This window comes from Hemicordylus capensis, chromosome 4 (genome assembly GCF_027244095.1).
Source record: "Hemicordylus capensis ecotype Gifberg chromosome 4, rHemCap1.1.pri, whole genome shotgun sequence".
NCBI lineage: Eukaryota > Metazoa > Chordata > Lepidosauria > Squamata > Cordylidae > Hemicordylus > Hemicordylus capensis.
The window spans coordinates 19,200,222-19,220,210 of NC_069660.1; the positions used below are offsets into that span (position 1 = coordinate 19,200,222).

Genomic DNA, 19,989 nt, shown 5'->3' on the forward strand with positions numbered 1-19,989 from the left:
CCAGCAGTAGTCCCCCCAGTGGCACTCTTACCCCTGGACTTCAGGGCCAATGTCCAGGGCCTCCACACCCCTTGGGGGCTCCCAAATCCTCTTTAGACTGTCCCAGGTGGTGTGGTCGCTGCAGGCCTGCACTGCACAGGGCAGCTGAGTGTGATTGTGACCTGTGCCAGGTGCTTTAGAGACAGAGGGGGGAGTGGGGAAAGAAAATGTGGGATGGGAATATGTTAAGTTGTGTGTTGAAACGTTTCTGCTTCTGCAAATTTGCATAAATATACCCCACTTGTTTAAAATACTGTGTTATGGGCAGTGTTGCTGGGGATTCATGGGTGTGTGTGTGTGTGTGTGTGTGTGTGTGTGTGTGTAGTAGTGGTGTGCCCGAACCGGTCCGGCGGCCATTCCAAAGAATGGCCGAACTGCCGGACCGGTCCAGCCCTGCCTGGTTCGGGTCCGGGTGGGGGGTATGCCTTTAAGGGCGGGAGGGCTTGCTTAGCCCTCCCGCCTCCTTGCCCCCGCCAGCGCCCGTATTTTCTAGTATAGGGGCACTGGAAACCAGCCGCCCCCCCCCCCGCCGCCGCGGCGAAAGAACTCCCAATGCCAGCCCTCCCTCCCTCCCTCCCAGCTAGCTGCCCGCCCGCCCGCCCGCTCGCTCACCGCTCACCCGCTCACCGGATAGGAAACGAGAGGAGCTCCGGCACAGAGCTCCTCTCGTTTGGAAGGCCTCCGGCAGAATGGTGTTTTGCGCGCGCGCGCGCATGCGCGCACCGCAAAGCACACCATTCGCCGGAGGCCCGGTCTACCCGCCGGGAAAGGGCCGGGTAGACCGGGCCTCCGATCGCTGGGTAGACCGGGCCTCCGCGCGCGCGCAAAACACCATTCTGCCGGAGGCCTTCCAAACGAGAGGAGCTCTGTGCCGGAGCTCCTCTCGTTTCCTATCCGGTGAGCGGGTGAGCGGTGAGCGAGCGGGCGGGCGGGCGGGCAGCTAGCTGGGAGGGAGGGAGGGCTGGCATTGGGAGTTCTTTCGCCGCCGCCGCCGCGGGGGGGGCGGCTGGTTTCCAGCGCCCCTATACTAAAAAATACGGGCGCTGGCGGGGGCAAGGAGGCGGGAGGGCTAAGCAAGCCCTCCCCGCCCTAAAAACAAGGACCCCCTTCGTTGCCGGTCCGGACTTCTCCGGACCGTGCACATCACTAGTGTGTAGGGGGATGATGCTTAACTAGCAGCGGGAATGGGGGTGGGTGGGCTCCAAAGGCCTTTAGGTCCAGGCTCCAAAATGCTCTTTTGAGTCCCCCAGTTGATATTATATCAACTGTACTGTCCAATTGACTTGGGTCTTCTCTGGACATCAACCGCCAGCAGACGGGATGGATTCTGGTTTGATTTTTTTCCCTGCCAAATTTTAATCTACATATGTATAAAATATATACATTGTCATTCATACATACACACAGACACACACCACTATGCATACATCTTCTGTCTTCCCGGTCACAAACTGTCATGAGACAAATGCTGTTACAAGTTGAGAGGTTGAACTGAATATCATGGGTGTGTTAACCGGGGGCAAGTTTTTACTTACTTTTAATTTTACCTTCTCAAAACTATTTACTTAAAACTAGTTTGCTTTCTTAAAACTCTCCTGACTTGATTAGCATGTCTGTGTGGATATGGAGACTGTAGTAAATCCTAAGATGGGTCCCAGGCGACTATAGGAAGCTGTCTTCTATTGAGTCAGACCACTGGTCCATCTAGCCCAGTATTGATATTGTGTACACTGGCTGGCAGCAGCTGAGCTCACCAAAGCTTCAGGCAGGATTCCCAGCCCTCCCTGAAGATGACTGGGATGGCATCTGTGGTTGGGTGTGTGTGTGTGTGTGTGTGTGTGTGTGTGTGTGTGTGTGTGTGTGTGTGAGAGAGAGAGAGAGAGAGAGAGAGAGAGAGAGAGAGAGAGAGAATGCAAACTGGGGGAGATTTTTTTTACTTTCTTTTAATTTTACTTTCTTAAAACTAGTTACTGTCTTAAAACTGGAAATGTTTGTGTACATTGGCAGCAGTCACACCATAATTAAAGATCATAAAACACACACTGTTCAGAGGAGCTCTAACCCCCAGACCTTGAGGCCCCCAGCCCATTGCCTCCACAGTCCAGGGGGGGCTCAAAATGGTTGGGGGAGGCTCCTGAAGCCACCCTACACCCACCCTGCTGAACCTCCTTTTTTAAATGATTATTATAGCCGCCATGCGGCCAAGGAGTGAGTCAAGCAGTCCTTCTCACAACTCCACCCCAACCGCCGGCAGCCAGAGCAATGCTAGGCCTGTCCATTCGGCCCAGGGCCAGCATCTCTTGCTAACTACGAGGCGCGCCTGCGCAGTTGAGAGAGATCATTGCAAGCCCGTGACATCACAGGCTTGCGGCGATCTCTCTCTACTGCACAGGCGCATCTCGCAGTTAGCAACTGCCTTGTGTTTATTTTTAGATTGTGAGCCCTTTGGGACAGGAAACCATCTTATTTATGTATTATTTATTTTTCTATGTAAACCACATTGAGAACTTTGATCGAAGAGCGGTGTATAAATATTTGTTGTCATAGTAGTGGTGGTTCCTTAATGAAGTAGATGGTCTTTCTTAGCCAGTTGGTATCCTAAGGTTATAGTTTTGGTCAGCCAGTGGGCCAGTTGCTGTGAAAAGACATTTTTGTCTTTGCCTGGACCCTTGTATCAGAGAAATAGTCTGTTGTTGACCCAAAATGATGACATCCTGCGTAGAGTAAAAAGGAAGGGCATGTTTCATGCCAAGCATGTGTAGATCTCTATCTCCTTCTGAGCTTGAGCCAGAGAAAAATACAGGCAGAACCAGGTCCTGGTTAACATGGAAACCAGAGGCAACTTGGGGTCAAAGAGACATATGGCCGCAGGACTACTTGTGGTAACAGATGGAAGGTTAATTATGATGTAGAGCAGTGTTTCTCAATGTTTTTGGAGTCATGGACTGGTACATTCTTTGTGCGTAGTTTCCTGGACCAGTAGTTAGTAAAGGGGTTGCCCCCCCCACCTTGCACCTACCCCCAGCCTCCCCCCAAAAAACAATTTTGAGCCGGTGGGGGCTGCCGTCACTGTGAGCTCTCTGGAGCTCATTTCTAGGCAGGCAGCCCTCACTGCTGGGATTACGTTCATTTCAAGGAAGCAAAATGAATGTAATCCCAGCAGTGAGGGCTGCCTGCCTAGAAATGTACTCTGGAGAGCTCCCGCCAGTGGTGGCGGCCCTCACCGGTTCGGAACTGGGTTTTTTTGGGAGGGGGGTTGTTATCTATATATTTAATTCTCTTGGGTGCACCTTGGAATGTGCGTCCCGGCACCCAGCTGATTGGCTGGGTGGCAGAGGCGCCTGATAGGCTGAGGCGCACCCAGGAGGATTGGGCGGTGGCAGGCCTGGCCGCCAAGGTGGCAAGGCAGTGGCGGGCCCGGCCATGGTAGCGGCATTTGGCCTGGCAGCCTGGGTCCGGCACGGGCCGGCCAGAGACTGGGGCAGAGGGTGGGGGGAAGAGGTAACCGCTGGCCCCAAAGAGTGCACAGATGCTCTGTGCGGGGTCGGCTAGTTGTTGTTAATTCCTCGTGGACCAGCACTCAATTCCTCATGGACCAGCAGTTGAGAAACACTGATGTAGAATGCTGTAGTGATGGGAAGGATTTGAGGGAGGACTAGGCCTCACTTAGAACAACTGCTGGGAGGGTGGGCCTTTCCTAAGAAGGAAAAAAGCCCAGGAAATTCAAAGCAGAAGGACCAATTCAGAGGACTGTGTGGAAACTACCCTGGAGAGGAGAAAGCTTTGTTACATTGGTTAGTTCTGTCCCAGGAGGACCCTGAGGAAGCAACAAGCTGAGAGCTGCTGGGGAAATGGGAAGGCTTGTGAATAATAAGTTAGGACCAAGTCAGTTAGACGTGTGACGGAAGTTTTTTTTCTTTACTGTTTGCTTGGTAATGAAAACTTTCTCTTACAATCTTTTTTTATTAAAAGACAATTGTTCTTATTGCATATCTTTTTCTTTTAATAAATCTTTGTTGCTGAAGTGTGCTACCCTTCATTTTGGGTCTGCCTTAGTCACACCTTTGCCTTTGGAGGCTTCGGAGTACTCAGACCTTCTAGGGAGGATTTTGCCACTTTAACCTCCCACAGGAATTTTATGTGTAAAGGGTAGGTTGTCCCACATTAAAATAAAGTGGATGGTGGCAGCCTTCTGTGAACCTCTTGCAGTCAAGGATTCAACCCCAGTGATCTCTCCCCTCCTCCTCTGGCTCTGGTAGGAGCCATGACAAGTGCACTAGCTCTCCATGAAGACATTATTAGCCTCACTAGCACTCCATGCAGAAACTCCATCTTGAATGTTAATAAGTGGCAACCTGTCCTGGCCAATGGCTCAAAGGACTTGCCCATGTGTTGAGTCAGGTCTTGTAAAAGTTGGCGCTTGAATAAGCCCTTGAGGAATCCCTTCACCATCAGAAGACAGGACACCAAGATATTAAGCAAAAAAATAATGCAGAGCCAATACTGCCAAAGGCTGCACTTCTATTAAGGAGTTAGAAAGACCCTAAGATTTTAAATGAACTGTAGGATGTTGCAACTGGAGACCTCCAAAGGTTAAAATTACAATTTGAGGTGTAAATGCCAAATTGCTTCCACTTAGTAGGATTTTGTTCTGGAAAGGTTTCTCTAGCTTGCCAGGATGTCAAGGAACTCAGCTTGAGTTTCACCTAATGTAAGATCCTTCATGCAATGAATTTTTGTATCTCAATGTCATGGTGGAGGATTCAGCCCTGGACCTGAGTCAGAAGATCCAGTCATGATGGAAAGTGACAGTCATTGCCCCATGCAAGTCTGAGTACCAGAGCACCAGAGCGGCATATGGATGCAGTGCTTTGTTTTATTCTGCTGATGGTTTATGTAATCTACCAAAATGGGGAAAATGCATAGAAGAGCAACCTCTTCCAGGACAGAAGGAAGGCATCCCTCATGGTCTGATGGACTGGTTGTGTCCTGCTCTGCTGCAGGATTTGATTGCAACTTCTAATTTGTTTTGTAGCAAATAGATCCATTGCTGAATGGCCCAACTGATGAACTATTGGGTAGAGGTAAACTACATACAGTTCTGGTCGCCATATCTCAAAAATGACATTATAGAACTGGAGAAGGTGCAGAAGAGGGCAACCAAGATGATCAGGGGCCTGGAGCACCTGACTGACAAAGCAAGGCTACAACACCTGGGGCTTTTTAGTTTAGAAAAAATGACTGGGGGCAAAATGACTGAACTCTGTAAAATCATGCATGGTGTGGAGAAAGTTGATAGAGGAAATTTTTTCTCCCTCTCGTATAACACTGGAACCAGGGGTCATCCCATGAAACTGACTGCCAAGAAATTTAGGACTGACAAAAGGAAGTACTTTTTCACACAATGCATAATCACCCTATGGAATTCCCTGCCACAAGATGTGGTGATAGCCAACAGCCTGGATGCCTTTAAGAGGGGTTTAGATAAATTCATGGTCTATCATAGGCTACTAGTTTGGGGGCTATAGACCACCTTCCACCTCAGAGGCACGATGCCTCTCAATACCACTTGCAGGGGAGCAACAGCAGGAGAGAGGACATGCCCTCAGCTCTTGTCTGTGGGCTTCCCAGAGGCATATAGTGGGCCACTGTGTGAAACAGGATGCTAGACTAGACAGGCCTTGGGCCTGATCCAGCAGGGCTGTTCTTAGGTGTGATTCTGATTTTCCCCAACATTCTGTTATCTCAACCCCATTCTAGGGTAAAATACAGGCTTTTACCTCTAGCTTCACCTCACACGTACATCCCCTAAACAAAACAAAACAAAAATGCTTTAAAACAATCCAAATGAACAATATTTGAGTGCTTTTTACACCAGCAATATCTGCCAGTGCTTACAAAGACAACTTACACACCCCTTGGGAATGTATCTGTATGTTTTTGTATTTGGCTTAATGTGTGTCAGGCTAGAGTTTGGGGCATCCCAGTGAAATGTTCACCTACATGCTCCCTCATAGGCATAAACTTTCATTCAGCAAGTCATCTTTATTATTGTTTGTGGAGATATGCTGAATTACAGTTGGCATCCATGACTACTATCCAGACTAAGGAAGCACCAGTGCTTCCAAGGAAGTGCTGGTGCTGCATTCTGGACTAATGCATCATGCAAGGGGAGGGGTATTTTTGCCAGTCTCCTCTGCCCCCATAAGTAGGTCCTTGATGGTCATGCAGCCCTCATGGAGCTACTTCCAGGCTGCAGGGGACAAAAATTGCTGTAGCACAGCAACATCTGCACTTTGTGAGAATCACTGGTGCTTCCTTAATCTGGATGTCAAACAATGAAGTCACATTCAGAGAGTTGCTTTGCATTTACAAGCACTCTACTTGAATCCAAGCTAGCAGAAATATCCGCCTAGATAGAAAGCAAGCATTGTGTACACATGCTTGACTAACAAGCAGAAGTTTGCCAGTTCGAATCCCCACTGGTACTATATCCGGCAGCAGCAATATAGGAAGATGCTGGAAGGCATCATCTCACACTGCGTGGGAGGAGGCAATGGCAAACCCCTCTTGTATTCTGCAAAAGACAACCACAGGGCTCTGTGGGTGCCAGGAGTCAAAATCGATTCGACAGCACACTTTACCTTTACACATCCAAGGACTGTGTGACCCAACATTGACTCTAACTTACATCTATGAATGAAGGTATGAATTATTATGAGATGCATTTTTAAAGTGTTTTATTTATTTCCTTTACACTAAGACGCATTTGTTTAAAATGCAATAATATGATGTATAGGTGTATCAGATCTCTGCTTTGACTAAGTGGATCTCCTGAAAATTATTATTTGCTCCTACAATTACACGATGTCATTTCCCTGCACATGTACTTGTGTCACAAGCTATATTTATGAACAAAAACTCCATTGTCGAATAGTACGCAGACCTATTGCTATTAGCAATCTCACCATAACCACCCACAGTGTATCCTATTGAAGTTTACTTAAAAGGCTTTGTGGGTTGAGAGTGGAGGACTGGCTGAGTTTACTCGGGATGGGGCCCTGGCTGAGCGGCAGAGGACATGCTTTGCTTGCAAAAGGTCCCAGGCTCAATCCTGGCATCTCCAGGTAGGGCTGGAAAAGAGACTCCTGCCTGAAACTTTAGAGAGCTGCTGCCAGTCAGTGTAGACAATACTGAGCTAGATGGACCAACAGTCTGACTCAGTATGAGAGAGTCTCCTATGTCCCTATGTTAATCTGTGGCCACTAACTCTGCCAATGCCAAAGAACACAGGGAAGGAAGTCTTTGTGTTACAAAGCTAGAGGTCTCTCAAATATAAGAGCATCTCTATCTGGAACTGGAAGAGGGGTTTCTTAAACTGCTATGAGAACAAGCCCTCATGAGGTCAAGGCGCTTTCCAGATTAGACCCTGCAACAGGGTCACGTCAGATCTCAGAAATGTGCTTCCCTGCTAACTGGGCCCCTGCTAAATGTGCTAAATCCCTGCTAAATGTGCCCCCTGCTAACTGGGCAAAGAGGCACCTTTTACCGTGGTGATTCTCTTTATTTAGCAGGGGGAGAGTAACTGTCCCTATTCACCCCCAGCACAGTACCTCCAGTGACTGTTGCTGGTGTGTGTCTTATGTTTCTTTTTAGAATGTGAGCCCTTTGGGGACAGGGAGCCATCTTATTTGTTATTTCTCTTTGTAAACTGCCCTGAGCCATTTTTGGAAGGGCGGTATAGAAATCGAATTATTATTATTATTATTATTATTATTATTATTATTATTATTATTATTATTATTATTCCACACTTCCTGCGCTGTGACACAGCAGTCCCTACGCAGACAGCAGGGCACTGTTCACATTTCCAATGCCTTGTTTCAAACTTATTCGCTGTGATATAGAGCTAGGACGTCGAATATCCGGCGTAAATAAGTTGCTGTTTTTTTCTGGGCTATTAGTTTCTGCGAGACTGCTCCTCCGGCTGTTTACATTTCAAAAGCGACTTGCCTGAACAGAGGCATTTTGCTGCTCTTGAGCAGCTAGTCTGGAAAGTGCCCAAGAGCAGCCGCCTCTGGCAGGTAGTTTTGTTGGAAGCCTGGTTGAAGCAAGGTTTCCTTTTTGCTCTCAAAAGTTGAAATGCCACCATATTAAACACGTGCTTTATTGCTGATATACTAACGTCAGGTATGTAAGAATGTTTCCTGCACGCAAGGGAGAGGAGCAATTTTGCTGACCCTCCCTTTCCCACTACTACCTCCGATGCCCCTCCCCAAAATATATCCCTGTAGGTCAAACCTTTTCCCTGCGGAACAGGAAATATTATTGCACATGCGTAATGTTAGTATAGGAGCCTGTAATTCCTGTATTTAACTGAAGCCTTGCACAGGTTAATGGGAGCAGTTTCATCCTACTTCAATGTCTGCTATTGACATTTATCTTTACAAAAAGTCCTATCTTTCCTCACTCTGGTAATGCAAAGTTTTACTTTTTCACACGCTGCAAGCACCTATCAGCAGGAGAATCAAGTAGACAAGATTGTCTGCGGTGGATTGACAAACTGTTAATTCAACCTATGCCCATGGACATAGCCACATCATCATAACGTGCAAACTAGATTTCCATTAAGCAACCCCAAGACTTAGGGTAAAGTAACTATTTGTTCAAATGGAGTTCATGCAAGTCATTAGTATGTTGAAAACTGCACTAAGGAATCATAAGGATATGTACCACTGGAATATCACTGGAAGTTCCTAAACCACAGCAAGGTCTGCCCTTCATAATTTAGTTATTCATCACACTTATATACCACCCTGAACTCACGTCTCTGGGCGAATGTATATATCTCATTTAATTACCAGGGGACTATCTAGGCTGGGTTCACACATTCCCAAGCATCCAGGTTAAATAGTTAATCAAGATTAGTCAGCCTGGTGGAGCCGATTGTGAAAACACAGAAACTCTCTCAGCCTTATCTTGGAGAAGCCAGAGAGAGAACTTGGAGCCTTCTGCTCTTCCCAAAGCAGATCCATGCCCCAAAGGGAATATCTTACAGTGCTCACACTACTAGTCTCCCATTCAAATGCAAACCAGGGCAGACCCTGCTTAGCAAATGGGACAAGTCATGCTTGCTACCACAAGACCAGCTATCCTATGCTAAGTTATTGGAAGATTACCAATAACAAGAAGTCCTAACCAGCCCATCTGAGGCTTCCAAGATATTTCCAGCATCACCTACAGAGTTGCAATCCTATCAGTCATCACAAGACCAGCTCTCCTCCAAGGAGCCCCTGAAATAATCTGTTTTTCAATACTGTATTTATGACCCACTCTGAAAATTAAAGGATTCACTGAGGCTGTTCACACATGCAAGCTTGGGCAGCTTTACATGGGCAGGACTGCTCATGTGAATCACCGGGATCAAGGCTGATCCTGGCATTGCCTCTCTGGGTAACCTGGGAATTTTCCCTGTACTTTTACCTAGGTAAAAGGGCACAAGCACCCCCTTTTACCCAAGTCTGGGGTTGTGTGTGTGCTTGCGCTGCTCCCCCACCCCGCCCCAGTAACGGTCATGTGAACAACTTTATTAACTCCTATGTTTCATCCTAAACTTAGTTTGGCCCTCAGGTATTTATTAGATTACTAGTATCTTTCAGCCCATTGAAATAACGGGCGCTAGTAGCCTCCTCCGCCGCCTCCTCCCGCCCGGGCCTTCCGCGGTGGTTTTGGGTGGGGGGGGGCCGCACTTCTCCTCGGATGGAGAGATCGGGGAAGGCAGGCAGGCAGGCAGGACGGGAGGCAGCGCTTGTCAAGTAAGCGGACGGCCGCTGAGGTCAAGGAAGCGGCGCGGCGGCAGCGGGGCGATGGAAAGAGAGAGAGAAGCGAAGCAGCTCAGAGATGGGGAAGGAAGAGGAGGAGAAGCCAGCCAGGGCTCTGAGGGAAGAGAAAAGGCGGTGGCAGTCAGAACGTCAAGCCCCGCGGCTGCTTCCCCGCCCGCCAGCCAACAGCTCTAACGGCTGTCAGCCTCCCCGGGAGAACCTGGCCAGAGCACGTGGGGCCCACTTGGGTCCGGCACAGTGCAGAGAGAGGCTGCCGCTGTCAGGTGCAGCGAGTGAACTCCAGCAAAGGGAGCCGAGTCTGCTGCTCAGACGCAGCTTCCTTCCTTTCTCCTCCCGCTCCCTCCATCTCTGGCGGGGCCGAGTGCGGCCGCCGCCACCAGCGGGGCCCTGCCCGCCGCCACCAGTGGGCCGGGCCCAGTCCTCTCACCACGGCCACCGCCGCCATCGGCCCCAGTCGCCCCGCCGCGGCCACCGCCACCAGCGGGCCCAGTCTCCCTGCCGGCGGCCACCAGCCGCCAGCGGGCTCAGTTCCCCCGTCGCGGCCACCGCCACCAGCAGGCCCAGTCTCCCCGCCGCGGCCACTCGGCCATACCGTGTCCTCTGGCCAAGGCTCTGCCGCCGCCTCCTCCCTGGCTTCGGCGGCAGCCGCTTCTCCTCGGCCCGCAGCTTCTCCTCCAACCGCCCAACATGGCCGCCTGGTGCCTGCGGTTGTGTCTCCCTCGGCTGTTCTGGGCATGCGCGCCGCGCATGCCCAAAACAGCCGAGGGAGACACAGGTGCAGACACCAGAGACACGGGCGCACACTCAAGGGCTTTATTATATAGGACTAGCCAACATGTTGCGCAACCCATCATTATTTAGATTACTGGCCAACATTATGTGCAGCACAGCACTGGCATTACCAATTGACCAGCGCTGCTGTGCACATAAAGGCCAGCCTGCAACACCAGCACAACTGATTGGCTGGTGCTGCTGCACATGTGTCATTTCTTTACACCCACACAGAGCTGCAAGAGCGCAGTGATGCAACCACTTAAATAACACACACACTCTTATGTAATAGAACTTCCACAAGCTGACCCCCGCACAGAGCATCTGTGCGCTCTTTGGGGCTGGATACCTCTCCCCCCCACCCCCACCCCAGTCTCCAGCCGGGCCAAGTGCCGTGGCCGTGGTCGGGCCCGCCGCTGCCTAGCATATGGGCCTGCCGCCGCCTCCACAGCCATGCCAGACCCACTGCTGCACCGGACCCGCCACCTCGTCTCGCCTCCGTGGCTGCCCAGCCATGGCCCACTACTGCCGCCGCAGCCTGGCTCACTACTGCCGCCGCGCCGAGCTCGCCACCTCATCTCGCCTCCGCGGCTGCCCGGCAAGCCAATTCTCCCGCCGCCGCCTGGCCTGCCGCCACCGCCTGGCCCACTACTGCCGCCACGCCGGGCCCGCCGCCTTGCCTCTGCAGCCGCCCGCCCGGCCAATTCTCCTGGGTGCGCCAGCCAATCAGGCAGCTCCACCGCCCAGCCAATCAGGCTGTGTGCCGGGACGCACATTCTATGGCACACCCAGGAGAAATAAATATATAGATTGGAAACAATGGATGTTCCATTGTGCAGGTGCACGCACACCGTTTTAAACAGTTGCACAACTGTGCCTTTGCTCAACACTGCCAGAACTGACTTTTGCATGTGCTGTAGCATTGGCCAATCAGTAACATGGGTGTTATGTTGCACATCCTAGGACCTAGAGTTTAAGGATTTCTCCTGCTGGAAAAGGAAAGATTGTGCCGTTGAGTCGGTGTCAACTCCTGGGACTACAGAGCCATGTGGTTTGTTTGATGAGCAAACAAGAAATCACAGATGCGCATATACATTCTTGTTACTAACCAATAACATGCACTCATGGTTGTGTCCATGCTACCCTAAAGAAGTCAAAATTTCACCCCAAAGTAACACCGCTCAGCAAAACTCAATGGCCTGCATAAATTTGTTTATGTTTGCTTTCTTTTCACAATTTACTCTTCCTAGCCATGAAAAAAAAGAGTTCTGTGACACACAAATCCCACTCCCCCCTAACCACTAAAACGCTGCGCAGTTGTGTCATCTCTGATGCCTGAGGGCCAAACTATTTGTCCCACCACAACAATATATGGCAACCCCTCAGCCGCTACAGAGCATCCTCAGAAGGAGGTGCTCTCAGGGGAGAAAGGATGATGGGGAAGAGGATGCTTAATCTTTCAGTTGCCAGTCACTTTCCCCCCTGGAGCTTTCTCCTTTCAGGAGGGCCTCATGCAGCAGGAGCACCATTAAGAAAAAACCACAAAGGTATCTAATATCCAACTGAGCTGCCCAGAGAACAATTTGTTATGGGGCAGCTAACAAATAAAGTTCATTATTTATTATTATTTAGTAGTAGTAGTAGTATATTAACTGAAAGTCCTTATGCCAGGAGTTCTCAAACTTGGGTCCCCAGATGTTGTTGGACAACAACTCCCATCAGCCCCGGCCACAATAGCCTTCTTCCTTGACAAGAATTGGCCTGCGCACATGAAGGTCTATCATGCTTGGCCTTCTGTTTCCAGCTGTAACCAATCAACTCCTTCTGGGAAAATTAGAAAGGCCTAGAGGCAACATCCCTCCTCAGTCACTCTAGCACAGCTGGGCTTTAGGGGTATCCTGCCTCTGAACATGGAATCCTATTTAGCTAACGTGCTATTTTAACGTGTTAAAAAAACCCATCCTTCATTCGTGTAAACCCTTTTCAAGTTATCTAGCCTACAGCCACCACCATTTCTTGTCTAGTGACTTCCATAAGTTAATTATGGAGAAATAAAAGATCCTGCTGTTCCCTGGGAGTACCATTTTTATTATATTTGCAAACAAGATGTTTCTTGGATAATCAAAATTATAGTCCTAGTGAAAAATGAAATGTCAAAACTCATGGGTTTTTATCATTAAGCTGGACCACGCTTCCCCAACCTGCGGCCCTCCAAATGTTGCCCAACTACAATTCCCATCACCCCCAGCTACAACTTATTGTGGCTGGAATGATGGGAATTGTAGTTCAGCAACATCTGGAGGGCCGCAGGTTGGGGAAGCCTGAGCTGGACAATAGACAACTTTGAATGCAATTCGTCTTTAGGAGTGGCACTCATCACCTATACTGTGTGGTGTGTTTTTTAGGTTACCTAATGGCGCAGCGGGGAAGTAATTTGCCTAGGGAGCAAGAGTTTAGTGGTTCAAATCCCTGTTGGTATGTTTCCCAGAGTATAGGAAACACCTATATTGGGCAGCAGCGATATAGGAAGAGGCTGAAAGGCATCAGTTCATACTGTGTGGGAGATGGCAATGGTAAACTCCTCCTATATTCTACCAAAAGAAAACCACAGGGCTCTCTGGTCACTAGGAGTCGACACCAACTCAACAGCACAACTTTACTTTACCAATACAGGGACACTTTATGCCCTTAATCTTCAGTAGTTGTGACTGAATTTATCTGGCAAAACAAACAAAAAATCCCTAACACTCAGAAATAAAGAAAAACAACAAAAAAAGAGTAAAGCACATTGGGTTGCCAGAGACAGTTTATACTGCAATGTGCTGCATTTCCTGTACAACAGGAAGTCTTGTAAGGTTTCAGATGCCTCAAAATTAGCCCTTTAAAAAAAACAAAAACATGCAGTTACCCTAGGTCAGTTTTGTGGCATCTGAAGTAAGTTGCTTCTTAACAGATATTGAGCAGCTACTGAAACACACCGGATTCTGGAAAGAAATCACAAATTGGCAAACCAACCAATCTAGGAGCTGTTCCTCTTCTTCAGTAAACACAAATAAAAAATACCCTAACAGGTGTGGGTGAGAATGGGCAGTGCAATCACTTCTGAAACTGCCCCAAGGTTGTTGCAACTACTCATAATTGTGCAACTGCCCTTGTGTGTATGGAAGGATGCCTGCTTTTAAAAGCCACACCATCTGCCCCAAAAGGCCCACAACTGACTGTAGCATGAGGTTTCAAAGGCAGCAGCCTGTTTCTGCCCCAGCTGAAATTAGGAATGCAAAATTTTAAGTGTTTACCCATTAAAATCAGCTTCACCAGTAAGAAAGTGGATTACATGTTGTTGTTTTAAGGCTGATCATCTCACAACCTGCCCCTCTCCTAGAGACTAGGCTGTCTGTGGACTCCCCTTTAGAATTGTGTAATACTGAAGCTTGGAATGGACCTTGGGGGTCTTCTAGACCAACCCCCTGCACTGCTACACTTATCGCTGAGAGACAGCCATTCAACCTCTGCTTGGAAACGTCCAGCAAAGGGGAACCCAGCCCACCACTGCACATGGCAAACTGTTCCACTGTTTACAGTGAGAGCATCCTCCCTAATGTCTAGCCTAAATCTGCTTCCTTGCCATTTCAAGCCATTGGTTCTAGTCCTGCCCTCAGAAGCAACAGAGAACAAGCCCACTCCTCCTTCTACACGACCTCCCTTCAGATATTTGAAGATGGCTCTCATATTTCTCCAAAGTCTTCTCTTCTCCAGGCTAAACATACCTAGTTCCTTCAACAATTCTTCATAGAGCTTGGTTTTCAGACCCCTCACCATCTTTGTTGCGCTTCTCTGAACCTAGGAGAGGAGAGTCTTGTGGTAGCAAGCATGACTTGCTAAGCAGGGTCTGCCCTGGTTGCATTTGAATGGGAGACTAGAAGTGTGAGCTCTGTAAGATATTCCCCTTCTTAGGGGATGGAGCCACTCTGGGAAGTGCAGAAGGTTTCAAGTTCCATCCCTGGCTTCTCCAAGATAGGGCTAAGAGAGATTCCTGCCTGCAGACTTGGATAAGCTGCTGCCAGTCTGTGTAGACAATACTGAGCTAGATAGACTAATGGTCTGACTCAGTATATGGCAGTTTCCTATGTTCTTACGTTCATATAATTCCTCTGAGGCTTGGGAACTGTCCGAATGAGGCACGTGATCTGAGCATACTTGGTCTAGAAGGCGCATAACTCTTAACTTGCAGTACCTTGGCTAAGTCATGATATTATCATAGGTATCGTACAAATAGTATAATGGGCGGGTGGGGGAAAGCCTGAGTGTCAGGTAATCCTTAATTCTGCATAAAACTATTTTAAGCCATAGCCTGTCAAGGAAATGCAGACTTCTTACACAACTCCTTGGGTATTTAGAACCATCCCAAAAGACTAATACTTTTGCTTCAATGTATGAAAGGAAATTTAGTGATAGTGGCTGACATTCTCTGCAGCCCTCCAGCATGGTCTGACTCGGTATATGGCAGCTTCCTATGTTCCTATTCCAGTTCCTCCTCTGGACATCCTTCTCCCAACGCTCTCGGGACCAGCATAGGTGTGAGCTGGTTTGGCTACCATCCCTGCGTGTTTCCTTGCTGTTCCTCCTACCTTTCTCTCAGGCTGCTGGGCAGTTTACATTTGACTCCCTCTGAATTTGTTAAGTTAAATGGATTCCTAGTAGAAATGGCTGCATGAAGAACTTGGCAGAGCCCTTAGGGCTGTGCTTTTGGGCTCAGGCACTCCCGCCTCCATTTGCTTGTTCCAATTTCCTCGCTCACTTACTGGCTTGCTGTTATGATGTCACTTCCTGTTTTGCAAAAGCCGTAGCTTGCTGCTGTGTCCACAGCCAAGCAGCCATGGTTACTGTAAAGTCATGTACACTCTGCCTGCAAAGTAGCCTGGTAGAAACTGTGGGCTAAAGTGGGTTTACTATTCTGGTTTAGATGCAAACTATAGCCTTATATGTACATGCAGGTGAGACATGTACAGATGTGCATGTTCTTCTGAGTATATGCATACATTTTAAAAGTGAATCTGGGTACAGGGGCCTTCAAACGCAGGGTATAGACAGGAAGTATACACACTATTGAACATGTGTTGAAAATAATGTTTGAATTGTATGTGTGCACAGATCTGTACAAGTGTACACTGTACCCAGATTACAAATGTGTTGAGCGTAACATGGGAACAGGACTTACGCTTTGCTGCAATCATAGTATGCAAAATTCAGACTCCATTACAAATATAGTTATGGCAAATAAAAATGGAAATCAAGGTATATGGCCTAAGGAACCAAACTGAGTGACTCCTAATTCAAGACACTGGTCTTCAGTATTACCTCCGTAGAAAACAGGCTCACTAGGATGCTTAGTGCACAGAATATAGTCATCTGTTCCCTTTGCAATGAATTATCTGGATATACAGAAGATATAGAAGAGAGAGACTGCAGACTTCTAAGCTAGAGCAGACATAGCAACTAATTTCTCCCTAGCCATCTATTCTGACTGCAAACAATTTACTTCTGACATTTCTCATTTTTCCTTCATTTGCTGAAACTGAAACCATCCCCCAATATCTTATAACCTAAGCTTCTGCTTTAGTAGAATTGTTAAACCAACACTTTCCAAATCTTTAATTAGCAGACTCACCAATGAAACAGTCTGTCGAGGACCTCCTGTGGGCCTATACCTGTGGCACTAAAGCCACACATCCAGCAGTATCTTGGGCTGTGCTGTCTCCAGCACTTGACACTAGCAGCCTGGGAACCCGGCAACACATTCATAAGTTAACAAAAGTTGAGGAAGCTCATGTCCTTAAGGCACTTGGGCTCAGGTTACAAGTTTCAATATCTTTGGAAATTTTAACCTTCTGAAGAACTCATCTTGACTGTGAGTACACCACTGAGAGTTCTCTGTTTCTTCTATTCATTGCTGAAAATGATGTTTTGTTCTAGTACAATATGGATGCTTAAGGAAGTTTAGAAAATGTGCTTTGATCATGGGACTTTCTTCAGGTGCTATAAACAAACATCTGATGACCACCTTCTCTACTTTTGCTACTATACTTCCCATCACTTCTCAGTTAACATACAAGCATTTCTCTGATATTTGCCTATTGCACCCAGGAATAATAAAAAGCCATTTGCCTATTGTACCCAGGAATAATAAAAAGCCAATCCAGAGTACAATATAGGATGACAGAGCAAATTATGATAATCAGTGCTGAAGATTGCAGAATAAATTCAGAAGCTGCTCATTTAAATTCCCAAACAAAGGAAATAAGTATCCCTGTTTCATCTCAACACACCAGATAGATAATTTATGAAAGCAGGTGGTGTCGGGGCGGGGGGGGGAAGAGGAGGAGATTCCTGCTTTATTTTATTTCCTCTTTTCATAATTTGCAAAGCCCAGACATTACTGAGGTCAACCTTTATAAAGACACCTTTTGTGCAACAAATATTTGAGGAAATATTGTTTAGGGTACTTATCTCAGTCGGTGTCATTTGAACATTATTCCCCATTCTAATGCCAGCGACAGTTTGCATGTCAACTGAATCACTATCTGTGATTCAGTTGTTTATTATTTTCCTGGCAATTACATTTAGATCAGTTCTCTCAAAAGGAAAGCAACTTTAATAATGGGTTCTGCCTTTTCCTCATGAGTTGCACAATCAAAATGCTTTCTGAAATAAAAAACAAATAAAACCGGGGGGGGGGTAGAATTGGACATTATTTTGGTCAAATGCACTGCAATGTGCTTTGTAGTGCCAGAAAAGAGTTGACAGTCCTTAGCTCACACACTGCAAATCAACAGGCTTGCATCTCTATAAAAACCACCACCACCTTGGTTCTTATTTCAAAGTTTTGGAGATTGAACTGAAGGATGCTAAATATATCAATAGAGCCTGACTGCAGATTTAGGTAAGAAGAAAAAAATCTGTTAAACAACCCTTTTCTCCCATCAAAACACTGCATTGAAATACCGACAACTTAAATAACCTGGCATGCTCTTTGCAGAATTTCATCAAACATTTAAGCACAGAAATTAACAACAGAGCTCTTGCTAACCTTTAGATGGCCATGTCCATAGGCCAGAGGACAGCTTCAGGTTTCTCTGGGAAAGCTGTGGAACAAAAAAAGGATCCCAAATCTTCTTTTCGGTTCCTCTGGTTCTCTTTTTTTAAATGCTTGAAAGACTGATGCACAGAAGTCTTCGTGGTGGGTGGTGGGCTTTGGGGTGGGGAGGGAGGAAGCGGGCGATTTCAACCCACACTTAGCGTGGGAAGACTCTTAATGGCTCTAGCTGGTAATATGGTTTTCCTGCTACAGTGTCTGCACTACTGCAGCTCTGTGTGGGCGTAAAGAAATGACACGACTGGGTTTTAAACCATTAGAACAACATTTGCAAACAGATAAAAAAACAAAACCATCAGGTACAAATGAAAAAAATATATATATATCTCCCCCTCTCCCTCCCTTCCCTTTAAAGACACAGTAGAATTAATGTCCTTTAAATCTATCAAATGTCCCCTTGTGGGCCTGTAAAACTCAAAAAGTAGCTGAAATACACAGGAATTGCCTGAATAACTTCCCTGCAACCAGTTTCTTAGGGACTACTCCACTTCTGCGACCACTTTGAAATGGGTTTCAAAACTTGTATTTCAACATTTCTGCCTTTAGGCTTTCTTTAATATGCCGGTGGCTCTTGTTATCAGTGGGATTTCTGTTCTGGCCAACAACCACAGATTTCAAAAATGCAAATAATGAAATTTCAAGTCAATGGGAATTAGGGGGTTAGGGTTTTTAAGTTTTAAAAAAGGCTAAAAACAGTTGAGAAGAGGCAGAAATAAGTTGCAGAAATTACTGCACCAGTTCTGCAGGTCTCCAGATATCCAGCAATGCCCCTGCCCCGCAACCAATTTCTCCAATTTTCCATGAAAACCACAGGAATTTTATTTTATTTTTAACAAAAGAGCCACAAAATGGCTCCATCCTGCAAAATGGTGGCTGGAAAATTATTATTTATTCGTTCATTCATTCAATTTTTATACCACCCTTCCAAAATTGGCTCAGGGCGGTTTACAAATAAAACAAAAACAGTTAAAATCAATCAACAATTAAAAATATAAAATACCATAAAACAATTAAACAATAAAACAGTTTAAAAACCCTGAAAGACAGGTACATTAAAAACCCTTTACAACAATTTAAAAACCCCGGAAGGCCAGGCCAAACAGATAGGTCTTAAGGGCTCTCCTAAAAACCAATAAAGAGTTCAAATTACAGATTTCTGCAGGGAGTGCATTCCACAGGGAGCGCATTCCACAGGAGCGGCTACAGAGAAGGCCCACCTCTAAGTCACCACCAGACATACCGGTGGTAACTGGAGACGTACCTCCTCAGATGACCTTAATGTGTGGCGGGGATCATGCAGAAGAAGGCGCTCTCTCAGACCTAACCTAAGCCATTCAGGGCTTTAAAGGTAATAACCAACACTTTGTATTTTGCCCAGAAACATATCGGCAGCCAGTGCAACTGTTTCAAAAAAAGGCATAATATGGTCTCTCCAAGTTGCCCCGGAGACCAGCCTGGCTGCTGTGTTTTGAACTAACTGAAGTTTCCGAACTACATACGTAGAACACATTGCAGTAGTAAATGACATCAGAAGTCATTTCCAGTCACCAAGGATCCATAGATAGGCAAATTCTGCCTATTTTTAAAATAGTGGATAATGAAGTTCTACATTGCCCAGCCGCAGATATGCGAAACTGCGGGTGCCGGGCCCACGAATAATGAGGGCCACTTGTAAAGATGAATTTTAAAAAACAGTGCAACGTGGCAATTGTACACAAAGGTGCACAATACAAATATTTATTGGTTATTACTAAGGCACACATTTTAAAGTATGTTAAACCCTGTTAACTCATGTTTAGCATGAATTAAATCCTGATTATTCCTTTGTGGCTGCAGATGTTCATATCTCCAAATACAAAGGACATGTATGACGGTACTGTGTAAAAGAGTATATGCAGCTCTCTTTTATGTGTAGATACCCTGTGTACCCTACATGTGTATGTGAGTGTATTTACATACACACACACACTCAAATATACAAGATGTAAACATAAAAGCACCTCTTAAACCCCATGGCCTGTTCTAGGCCTGCCCTGTACTACAATAATTATAGTTTGCATGTAAGCACAATATTTAAATCAAATCAGTTACAATCATAGAGGTTTTTATTCAGTGATCTGTCAAAATCAGTCTTACCTTGAGCTTATTTGCTTATCTGATCACTGGTTTGCCTGCAGGTCACCC

At 46.7% G+C, this 19,989-nt stretch overlaps 2 protein-coding genes across 14 annotated transcripts in view; one reads left to right on the forward strand and one right to left on the reverse strand.

Annotated features, from left to right (window-relative positions):
- ZNF831 (zinc finger protein 831) overlaps positions 1–17,972 on the reverse strand; it is a 72,933-nt gene extending 54,961 nt beyond the window's left edge. For 2 of the 3 annotated variants that reach the window (XM_053244444.1, XM_053244443.1), the window contains exon 1: positions 17,740–17,971. The gene's annotated coding sequence lies outside the window, so the exon portion shown is untranslated. Of the gene's footprint in view, positions 1–17,739 lie in introns of all 3 variants that reach the window. The other variant, XM_053244445.1, reaches the window with a different exon arrangement.
- The window catches only part of LOC128322692 (androgen-induced gene 1 protein-like), a 96,542-nt gene continuing 92,976 nt past the window's right edge, over positions 16,424–19,989 (forward strand). For all 11 annotated transcript variants that reach the window (XR_008305890.1, XR_008305889.1, XR_008305888.1 and 8 more), the window contains exon 1: positions 16,424–16,560. The gene's annotated coding sequence lies outside the window, so the exon portion shown is untranslated. The remainder of the gene's footprint in view (positions 16,561–19,989) is intronic.